The sequence below is a fragment of the Nannobrachium achirus genome (genome assembly GCF_963921795.1).
Source record: "Nannobrachium achirus genome assembly, chromosome: 16".
Lineage (NCBI taxonomy): Eukaryota > Metazoa > Chordata > Actinopteri > Myctophiformes > Myctophidae > Nannobrachium > Nannobrachium achirus.
In genome coordinates, this window is record NC_137823.1 from 18,022,249 (window position 1) to 18,034,891 (window position 12,643).

Sequence of the window (12,643 nt, forward strand, 5' to 3'; positions counted from 1 at the left end):
TTCACAATGTGGCGCACCACATTTTCAAATAATCTAAATATATATATATATATATATATATATATATATATATATATATATTAATAATATATATTAATAATTTATTGGGAAAAAGATTAATACAATAAAAAGATATAAAAAATAAATGGAAAAAAGGTTATCGAAAAAACACGGCCAGCTCACATATTAGGAGGGTAGTATGGGTCACTAGAAAATAAGGTGTTTTTCTTTTTTTTAAGATTTGTTTTTGGGCTTTTTATGCCTTTATTTGATAGGACAGTAGGCTGATAGTCGGAGGCCTTAGGGATTTTTCGTGCTAATCAGTCTAAAAGCGCCAAATTTTGCACAGATGTAGCCCAAGGCTTGCTCTAATGTTTTAGCTAGGGCGCACGAGTCGGCGACCTTTCGGGGTCGCCACAATGGCCAAATCAAGTTAATTGGGCTCCCATCATCTTTCTATACAGGAGGAAAATACCCCGAAAAATCTGGGTATTTAAGTAGGATGTGAGGGGTCTAACTAGGGGTTTGTCATGATGCTGAATCCATTGCAAGCATTTGTTTTGCACAAAAAAAATAATCCTTGGGCTACAAATGGCCCCGGAAAACGCCCACAAAACTGTGAAAAGTGGTGATAAGTGATGACTCATCACTTTTCATCACTAAACCATCGTTTTCTGGGGCCATTTTTAGCCCAAGGAATGTTTTTTTATGCAAAACAAATGCTTGCAATGGATTCAGCATCATGACAAACCCCTAGTTAGACCCCTCACATCCTACTTAAAATTTTTCTGGGCATTTTCCTCCTGTATAGAAAGTCGATGGGAGCCCAACTTGATTTGGCCGCTGTGGCGACCCCGAAGGTCGCCGACTCGGGGGCCCTAGCTAAATCATTAGAGCATGCCCTGGGCTACATTTGTGCAAAATTTGGCGCTTTTAGACTGATTAGCACGAAATTACCATTCCATCTCCCTAAGGCCCCCAATTATGACAGGAAGAGTGGGGAGAGATGGGGAGTGACATGCGGCAAAGGTTGTCCGGATTGGGAATCGAACCGGCGGCGCTGCCAGCCATCAATGCCTATGTGGCAATGCCGATGCCTATGTGGTATGTGCCTGGACCACTAAGCCTGTGGTTGCCCAAGACAGGTGTTTTTGATGAATCTATCATAGTTAAAATGGAGTTTGAAGTTACAATGGGTTTGTATAGGAATGGGCCCTGGATGGGGAGTGTCTGATAAAATGAATATCAAATATCTAATTATTGAATTTGAGAAAATTATAACCTGTCCAGGGTGTTCACAAAAGCTTGAGTAGACGATAAAATGACCAAAGGTTTATTTGAAATATATATCCCTTTATGTGGATATGTTCAGTAATAAAAATCTAAATCTACAAAGTAGCTAGTAACTAGTTTTCAAATAATTGTAGTGGAGTAAAAGAACAATATCTGAGATGTACTGGAGTATAAGTAAAAGTATTGAAAATTGTACTTAAGTACAGTAACTGAGTAATGAGTATTGAGAAATAAACCCTAACGTACCCCTCCGCACATAGCAGAGGGGTCCCTGATATCAGATTTTACACTTTAAATCAGGGGTCTTCAACAGGTGGTTCGGGACCCCTAGGGGTCCTCAGAGCTACTACAGGTGGGCACACCAAATATTTGTGTGAGAGAACAATTTATTTTAACAATTTGAACCCTCTCGTCCCTATTCTGAGGAGAACTGTAGCCAAAAATTGCCGATCAAGCTCTTTGTAGATCGGCTGTTTTTGGCAAGTTTGGTTTAGAGGGAAAAAGAGCAGACCAAGTACAGAGCCAAAGGTCAAGTTTACTAAGTATTGACAGTTACATGTTATTAACATGAATCCAACATAGACTGACAAACAAGTAATGAATCTATATGAAATCAATGAAAAAGTTTAATCTGCAACACATATTTTATACAATATGTAGGGGTCCCTGCTTCATGTCTCTCTCAGCTAAGGGGTCCTTGGCCTGAAAAAACATTGAAGACCCCTGATGTAAATAATTAAAGGATGCTGAATGTAGCCTATTCTTATGGGCTTGAGTTTCGGACTAAGCTTCATGAGGCAGTCTGCTCAGAGAGTGGGCGGGGTCTATGGGCTGGAGCCAGGCATCTTGAGTTCAGCTTCTATGCATAACTTCTTTTTTTGCAGTTTTTTTTCCTCTTCCGTTTGATTTTGCTTTATGTTCTTCTTGTTCACCCCCCCATCCCCCATTACACCTGTAAACCTGTGATATGACAATGAAATTCATTCTGATTCTGAGTAAAAATTGTGTGTGTCAGATAGACACTCATTCAGTACAGACAGACTGTCTATCAAAGGGGCGTCCGGGACCCCTAGGGGGTCCTTAGAGTTACTACAGGGGGTCCTCCAAATCTTTGTGTGATAGGATTATGAGGGGAGTGAGGGGAACATTAGCCAAACATAGCAGATCTACAAGATCACAGAGCTTGTAAAATCTGTCTTTGTACTGCAATTCTTGGCCGTACTGGGAGTATGATACCCTTGCTGTCATACCCTTGCTGTCATACCCTTGCCTCTTGTGTGCCTGCATAGGGTCATGTGGTTGAGGAACAGCAGAGGGCGAACGTTGAGGAACAGCAGAGGGCGAACATTGGCTGGTCAAAGCAGCTCAGACGCCAGAGGCAAACGAGGAGGAAGGTTGTTTCCCTTTGGGAGCAGGCTGACATCCTGCCGTTTCCCCCACTGGTTGTAGCACGCTCTGTGGTGGCAAAAATTTCTAGATCACAAAAATATATGTTTGGCCTTCCTGTCATGGACTGTCTGGTGATACCCTTATTGTGCAGTGTTATCCCAGTGTTTCCTGTTTTGCCTTGTTGCTGCTACCTGTCTTGTCTCATATGTCCTGTGATTAGCAACTGTGTTCACCTGTGTCTTGTTTAGCTGTAGCCAATCATGTGTTAGTCCTGTGTCTATTTAAACCCTCACTTCCTTGTGTTCCCTTGCCGGATTATAGATGTTGTTATGGTGTCATGTTTCAGTCCTGTTCATGTGCATTTGGAGAATAAATCCTCGTTCATTCGACCTGCTCTGCCTCTGCTAAGTCTGTTCTGTATTTTGGGTCCCATATCTGAGTCTCACCGAGACACTTCCATTCAAACTCTCTTGTAGGTCTAGTCAGCCAGCTATGACATTACTGTGACTGTGCTAATTATAACTCATCTACAGTTTTTTTAAAGAGTTTTCTCCCCCATGCTTACTTCTGGTCTGTCAGCAAATCTGTACTGTGTAACTTTTTTCATTTTGCCCTTATCTTTAGTACATGTCCTTATAAGACCATGTTAGAATGGACTATATAAAAGCTGTATGAGAATGGGGCAGAGGAGGGCTGTGCCCCGAGACGGCTGCAAGGAGAGGCCAGGAGGCCTGCTCCTCATGATCTGTAATGCTGGCCTGCTCTACATTTTTAAATGGCCTCATTTTTAAATAAAACATTGTCCATCCTTCATCCTTGTGGAACATATTTTTTTTTCCCATCAGATTCACATTAATCAGCTGCAAATCTGTGTCCGGCATGATGCCGTTATTGTGAATAAGTGCCTGAATGTTACTGTAGCTGTCAAGCATAAGTGTCCACCTATTCACGGATCCCTCTACGCGTTTCTTTGGACTCTTGTGAATACGACAGAGTCTAATAAATATGGCCTCCATTAAACGGCAGCATTCTGGAAACTGGGCATTGGAACCAAACAATGCCAGGACACTAGGGTTGTCACGGTTTGAGATTATCAGCACCGTTAACACCGGGCATTAATGTACCGGTAATACCGGTAACACCGTCTGCCCACTAGGTGTCCTACATGCAGCAGCGGAAATCCAAGGAAGCGCTAGGGGGGGGGGGACAATTCCACACGCCCGGAGGCGCTGGACAGGCAATCGACACCAATCAGCTCTCCTGGGAAATGAGAAATCAGATAAGCACGCAAATGGATAAACCTTAACAACCCAACATAGGTTTTTCATAATTACTGTATTAACGTACCAGTGTATGGAGACGGGGGATGGAAAGAGAGGACATACTTCCGCCGGAGAACTTTCAAGCTGTGTGTGTTAACATTATCGACAAGGTCTCCCGAGTAGCTGAGGAGGGCAGATGGCTTGACAGTGACGCAGCACCCCGGTCCTGGTTCCACCTATTCAGGCCCTCCAACAAAAACAGCTGGTAGTTCAGGCTGTTGACCTGGGTCCCTAAAATTGTGACAAATGTGCATAAGGAATCAAGACTTGTTTAATCACTACTAAAAAAAAAACTAATGCTTATAAATATCCCAGCCATTCTCACCTGGAATAAACCTGTTTAGGTGGAGATGACATTACTCCAGGGACGAAGAGCCCCTGGCACGTGAGCACCACTCCTAGCTTGGTGGTGGTGCCAGTCTCTGTGTAGAGGGGTACATTTTCTACATCCTGAATGCACTTAATGTGCTTCTGCTGCGTGTGCCAGATGTGCTGCATCTTCTCTGTATCCAGTAGGGAACACCAAGGAGGTCTCTCCCCTTATCCCCCATCAACTCATCCAGCAGTCTGCCGATAAGACGAGTGGTGACTTCCACCCCTCTGGTCGTTCTTCTGCAGTAAAGTGCCAGCTCATCTTTGGAGATGTTTGCATCCACCATTGCGTCTGTAATGCCAGGCCTACCCTCCCGTTTTATCTGCTCCCTTTTGTAGTGGCGCAATAAAGCAACATCCCCCTAATCCCACTCAAAAACACATGGAGAGAGCCGTGCCATGAATGTGGGAAACAGGGGATGGGCGTCGGTGGTAGTGCCGAGTACCAGTCGTCTCATGAAGTGGTAGATGTCCAGACGAACTTTGAGGTCTGGCCATCCACCGAACCTCTTCTGCAGCTGGGTCTGTTTCTCGCTTGTCTCCGAAACAGCATCCACAGTCCACATACAGCAGCTTTGGTGGGGTCATGCTTGCCGCACTGTACCGACGAATGATCCCAGCCACCATCAGATCCAGTCGTGCCCCTTCCCCATCGGTAAGAACACTGTTGATAATCTGTCCGTGCTCATTGCTGACTGTTGTCTGCCACAGTTCTGTGCCCTTCGCTGCTCCTGCCAGCTTCTTGGTAATCTGTGATTACACAAAAGTGATGATTCAAAAAGATTGTGGCACAGAGAGTTTCACAAATGATATGCAAGTCCAAGAATTACCTTCTTGGTCGAATCCATTATCAAAATGGACCCAAAGACAGAGGTGATGCTGGCTTCCACGTGGTCCAGCCGGGTCAAGATGTCCTTTCCGAACACCACCAGGAGCCACTTGTTTGTTGGAACCGCCACAGGCTCAGGGGGATCCTGACAGACAACAGGAAAGGTGACTGGGACGGTCCACAAAATCAGCACACTCCCCAAGGTATCTTGACAGCCGATGGAGCCACTGCTCACTGTGGTTCTCTTTTAGCTGCCTAGCAAGCCGCGTGGAGCTGTTCCCCAAGGTTCTCTCACGCATCAAACTGATGACGCGGATGTCACACGGATACCTATGAGTTAGCAAACACGTATGACACGCATCATTATGCATTTGTGATATGAGAAAAACAGGCAGTATGCCGTAGGATAAAAATAAGATTAAGCTATATAACATTCATGGACCACAATATATTAGTTTAATAGTTTAGATCTCATGTGTAGGGTTTAGGGATAACATCTCACCTCTGTCAGAATGATGCGGAACTCTGACCGTCAATGACGATCCAGCTGTCTTAAAATGGCGTTGCCGGTGGAGATTATGGCTGATTTGCCACTCGCATTGTGGGTTGCTGTACCTGGACCACAGTGGAAACAAGCATTTCTACACATGAGAAAATTAAATCACCTTAAACACAGATAACACGTTATACAATATAAGAGCAAACACAGATTACACATTATACAAAATAAAATCACCTGAGAACCTCAGTTATCAAGAGGTAATATCTGTCAACATCTAGGACCTGACGAGTTCTCTTGTGTGCATCCCCTCCAGTGAGGTGCCTACTGCACTTGGGACACTTGAAATCCTTCTTGATCCACAACAGTGGTGGCAGAAAAAGCGTTCTGGATTGGGGACTTGACTGTAGGTCAGACTTGGAACAGGTGGCTCATACCACATTTGCTTCAGGTCTTTACGCAACCGCTGGTTCTTGAACAGTGCAGAAGATATCCATCGCTGATCTTGCCAACAGCATCAGTCAAAGAGGGGGGTCCTGGTGTTCTGGGTGAAGACTGAACTGAGGTAACAGCAGGTCCAAGTGATGCAATTGGTCCAGCCTATAAAGATTACCATATTATAAAGCCTATACTATACATACACACACAATATATATTTGAAGTAAGAACTTACAGTGCAAGCAGCATCAGTGCAAGCAGCATCAGTACTCACAGCGGTCGAAGAGGAAGGGGGGAGAGATAAAGGCGAAATAGTCCTTATAAAGGACCTGGGGCTGCTCAGAGGCCTTGAGACAGGGGAAGAGGCCGTCACGGAGACCATAGGAAATCCTGCAGAGCCATCAGGTGAGGCGGCGATAGTGCTGGAAACATTGGAAACAAACATTATGGACAAGGTCTCCCGAGTAGCTGAGGAGGGCAGGTTGCTTGACAGACAATGACGCAGCACCCCGGTCCTGGTTCCACCTATTCAGGCCTTCCAACAAAAACAGCTGGTAGTTCAGGCTGTTGACCTGGGTCCCTAAAATCCTGCCAAATCATTCCCAAGAATGAAGTCAACCCCTGATATCGGCAACTGAGGTTACAGTCCCAGCCTATGGGAACTGAGGTGCAACATGAACATGTGTGACCCCTCTCTCCGAAACTCCCAAGGAACCACCAGCAAGCAGGACTTCAGCCATTTAATGGGTTTTTTTATTATTTTCTGTCAGGGTGGGGTTAAGTGTTTAGAAAACAAACCAAAACAACTAAACAATTTAACCCTAACTTAACTAACCAAAATGAAGAAACCAAAAATACAATACTTAACCTAACTCCTAATCAACAAAACATATGGCAAAAGGAACTCAAAGTATAAACCCCCACCCTTAACAACACCGGGGCTGTTACTTTAAATCATCTTAGGACTTTAGAGTTACACTAGAGACAATCACTAAGAAACATGTTTCTTAGTGCCACTCAGATTCAGCATGATTCAAACACAGATTGTGGCACAAAGAGTTTCACAAATTATATGCAAGTCCAAGAATTACCTTCTTGGTCGAATCCATTATCAAAATGGACCCAAAGACAGGTGATGCTGGCTTCCACGTGGTCCAGCCGGGTCAAGATGTCCTTTCCGAACACCACCAGGAGCCACTTGTTTGTTGGAACCGCCACAGGCTCAGGGGGATCCTGACAGACAACAGGAAAGGTGACTGGGACGGTCCACAAAATCAGCACACTCCCCAAGGTACCTTGACAGCCGATGGAGCCACTGCTCACTGCTGTGGTTCTCTTTTAGCTGCCTAGCAAGCCGCGTGGAGCTGTTCCCCAAGGTTCTCTCACGCATCAAACAGATGACGCGGATGTCACACGCATACCTATAAGTTAACACAAACGTATGACATGCATCATTATGCATTTGTGATACAAGAAAAGCAGGCAGTATGCTGTAGGATGAAAATAAGGTTAAGCTATATAACATTCATGGACCACAATATATTAGTTTAATAGTTTAGATCTCATGTGTAGGGATTAGGGATAACATCTCACCTCTGTGTCAGAATGATGCGGAACTCTGATCGCCAACGACGATCCAGCTGTCTTAAAATGGCGTTGCTGGTGGAGATGATGGATGACTTTTATTGTGGGTTGCTGCACCAGGACCACAGTGGAAACAAGCATTTCCACACGAGTAAATTCAATCACCTTAAACACAGATAAGACATTATACAATATAAGAGCAAACACAGATTACACATTATACAAAATAAAATCACCTGAGAACCTCAGTTATCAAGAGGTAATATCTGTCCACATCTAGGACCTGACGAGCTCTCTTGTGTGCACCACCTCCAGTGAGGTGCTGGCTGCACTTGGGACACTTGAAGTCCTTCTTGATCCCATGGTGGTAGGGCATCCACACCATAAGCCGGTGGCAGAAAAAGCGTTCTGGGTGGGGGACTTGGCTGTAGGTCAGACTAGGAACAGGTGGCTCATATTTTGCTTGAGGTCTTTACGTAACTGCTGGTTCTTGTACAGTGCAGAAGCAATCCATCGCTGGTCTTGCTGAGGAATGGTATCCTTCATTTTCTTTGGTAAAAAGAACTCACTGGGTGAAGACTGCAGCAGGGCAGTAGCATCAGGCAGAGATACAGGTGACACTTCACTGGTTGAAGAGGGGGGTCTTGGTGTTCTGGGTGAAGCCCTAACTGAGGTAGCAGCAAGGCCAGGTGACGCAATTGGTCCACCCTAAGTAAGGTTACAACACAATATAGATTGAATGAACATGCATATAAAGATTACCGTCATATTTTAAGTCTACACAAACACACACAATATATATGAAGTACAGTAAGTACTTACAGTGCCAGCAGCATCAGTCAAAGAGGGGGGTCCTGGCGTTCCGGGTGAGGACTGAACTGAGGTAACAGCAGGTCCAGGTGATGCAATTGGTCCATCCTAAGTTTCAACACAATACAGATTGAACATGCATAGGCCTATAAAGATGACCATGTCATAAACACACAATATATATTTGAAGTAAGAACTTACAGTGCAAGCAGCATCAGTACTCACCGCGGTCGAAGAGGAAGGGGGGAGAGATAAAGGCGAAATAGTCCTTATAAAGGACCTGGGGCTGCTCAGAGGCCTTGAGACTGGGGAAGAGGCCGTCACGGAGACCACAGAGCTCACAGAGCTATCAGGTGAGGCTGTGACAGTGCTGGAAACAGACTAGGAATGGGGATAATAGTTGATAAGCATACAACATTAATACTGACACAAGTTAGTCAACCAAGAGTAGTTTTCATTATATAAGAAATCTATTGTATAAAACCATCAATGTCTAACATTATGCCTCATACCTCTGCAGGTTTCCTAGGCCTGGTCAAACCAATGTTGGGTTTGGCTGTGTCACAATGTGAGCCACCAAACCTTTGCTTGTCAAACTGTGGAAGTAAACAGTGTCAATACAGTAAGATAAAATTATACAGTATGCAGTCATACAGTACCAGTGAATAAGATAAATAAAAACACAAAGTCAAAACGTATGGGATTTGGAACTGCATCATGGCCATGTCAAAACTTATTGGATTTGAAACTGCATCATGGCCAAGTCAAAACGTATTGGATTTGGAACTTCATCATGGCCAAGCTTGAGTTTAGTATGCAAAATTAGGCATATTTACCATTGCCAGGTTTGGTTTAGGCCTCTCCCTTGGAACAGGATCTGCTGGCTGAATATTAAATAAATGTTAACAGAATAATAATGTACAGTTAACAGAATAATGTACAACAATACAACTTTATAGAAGTCTGTTATTTAACATTTAAACTTACTTTCTTAGAATGAAATCCACAGTTGCAGATCTGTGGCCCCCCAAACAGAGTCCTCTGGCCCGGTTTGTGCAGTGGGCATTTCTCTATCTGTGAATGAAATCCATGTACACAGCACACATTATATTCTTAACTGCTGTTCTGCAGGAAATTGCACAACCATAACTGAAATTCACAGTCAAATACAGCAGTGTTGGTTGATATCCTGCATCAAGTCCTTTAATGAGACATGCAAAAGCTTACCTTCTCATACAAATCATGCCATTTCTTCTGCTTGATGGATGGTTTGTTCCCTAGTTTACTAGGCCAGACACCTGAATCAGCAAACGCCTTCATGCGGGCATGCCATTCATCTCCCCCCATGGCCTTGTGTTTTTTTGGGCTTTGTGTATGCCATCTGAACACATTTGGAATGATGCTCATTAAAGCTATACTGTGTAAGTTGCTCAACTTGTGGTCAGTAGCTCTATAGCAAACCTCGGTCGCGTCCGCGTCTTCCGGCCGTTTTTCGGTTCTCACACCCCCGCGTCTGCCTCCACCTTGCCGAGATCTATCTTTTGAGGGGTCCCTGGTTGCTGTGCGCTCAGCCATTCCGGAGATACACTCCTTCACCCATGCTTCACCGTGCACCCGAGTATAGAGACACACGGGAGACTACAAATATGGCCGCCCTAGCGACCCCACTCCAAGATGCGCTGTGATTGGCCGGCAGTGTATAACCCTCGCTGTGATTGGCCGGTAGTGTGATGACTCAATTTTGCCGCGAAAACCGGTCCCCGGTAGGGATCATAGAAAACATATAAAGAGAAGGCTTTAGAAGCTGAAAATAACGGAGTGGGGGTTCTAAAACTTTAGCGATTTAACAGTTAGGACAATTTTAAGATTTGTTTTATAAAAAAAGTTACATGGTATAACTTTAAAGCTATACTGTGTAAGATTCTCAACTAGTGGTCAGTAGCCCTATAGCAAACCGCGGTCGCGTTCGCGTCTTTCGCCCGTTTTTCGTACCTTCACACCCCCGCGTCTGCCTCCACAACGCCGAGAGCTATCTTTGGAGGGGTCCCTGGTTCCTGTGCGTTCAGGCATTCCGGAGAAACGGACTACTTCACCCTGCCTGGTAGGCGAGATTACCTTTTGAGTAAAGAGACACACGGGCGACTACAAATATGGCGACCCCACTTCAAGATGCGCTGTGATTGGCCGGTAGTGTACCATGTGTGCATGATCGGCGATGTGATTGGGCAACGTATACACAACGTATACAGATGATGCAGATTACGTCAATTTTGCGCGAAATCCGGTCCACGGCCAGGATCATAGAAAACATATAAAGAGAAGGCTTCAGAAGCTGAAAATAACGGAGTGGGTGTTCTAAAACTTTAGCGATTTAACAGTTAGGACAATTTTAAGATTTGTTTTATAAAAAAAGTTACATGGTACAACTTTAAGCTTTCTGAAACTTTCCCACCATTGATCAAGTCAAGTCATTTTGCATGAAGACATCTTTAGCATTGTCCAGGGTGTAAGTTAGGCCAGTATAGTTCTCAACCTGTGGGTTTGGACCCCCAGGGGGATAACCAAATTATTTTGGGGGGGTCCCCAGATGATTAATTTAATGTGCAACATTGTTTTCTCACTCAACAGTACACAAACCAACAAAGTTTAAGTGTATAGAGGGTATCTGCACTCTCAACAGTACCCAAACCAACATAAAGTTTAAGTGTATAAAGGGTATCTGCACATTTCTAAAGAGACAATAATTTAAGGACTTTAATACCTCTAAAATGACAAATTAAATATTGGTCAAATTGTCAAATATTAGAGGCAGAAATTGTGAATATAGCTCATCTACACACAAGGCTTTGTGACCATGTATCAGCTATTTTCACAATAGAACCATGTTATCAAAAAATGCCTCAGGGTGGGGGGGGTCCCCAGTTAAAAAATGATTATTTTGGGGGTCACGACCGGAAAAGGTTGAGAACCACTGAGTTATGCTACTGTTTGCTTTATTGTATTCATGTGTATTTTCTGTTAAGCACTTGTGCTTAATTTTCTACTCTGTAAAGCACTTTGAGCTGCATTTCATGTCATGAAAGGTGCTATACAAATAAAGTTATTATTATTAAGAGTTCACACACAATGAAACCATTAAAATCAGTCAATAGCCTACTAAACAACATGAAACATGATGCCTACAAAGTCGACGTTCCAAGACAACATGACGTTAGTTTTTAAGACATCAATATGTCCACTCAACAAGCACAATAGTTACTAAACAGCATGAATCATGACAGCCTATTGTCCCTAAAATTTCGAGGTCCCAAGACAACATGACGTTAGTTTTTAAGACATCAATATGTCCATGCAACAAGCTTCCAAGCACACAATAGTTACTACACAGCATGAATCCCTAAAATGTGGGATACCAGTTAAGCCAACATGACGTTCTTGTCAGTGTTCTTGTCAAGCGTTCACGCACACATACTCAATTAAAACGACATCAAAAGGGCATAATTTTAGCCTCTTACCTTAGAAGGAGGTTAATGTCTTTCATTAATGAAGAAAAGAGACGCTCATCCGACCAAACATTTCTTCAGTGCTGTGTGCTTTCAATTCGATTGGGTCATTTTCATTGGCAATGGGGGGAAGAGGGGGGGTTTCATTGGCCTGGAATGAAGAAGGCAAATGAGCCAGAAGAGGTGGTGTTTCATTGGCCGGGATTGTAGAATGCAAATGAGCCCGTCTTATGTGATTGGTAGGAGTTGAAGCCGGGCCTTTTTCGATTGGCAGGAACTGAAGAAGGGAGCTCAGCGAATGGACAGTAAATGAATCTTCCTTACAGTCCATCAGGGGCAGGGTAGGGGAGCTAACCAGGCATTTAGTCTCCTCACACAGCGTCATTGTTTTACCAGAAGCTTGCAGAAAAATCTGACATTGAATGACCTCTTTTCAATAATGTCAAGAGGTGTATGAAAGGAAGGTATACAACAACCTCATTTCAGGTACTGCTGGGATTTTAACCCAGGATCTCCTGTTTACGAAACAGGCGCTTTCACCAGCTAAGCCACAGTACCTGCATGAATGCTAGAACCCACAACCCTGAGATTAAGAGTCTCATGC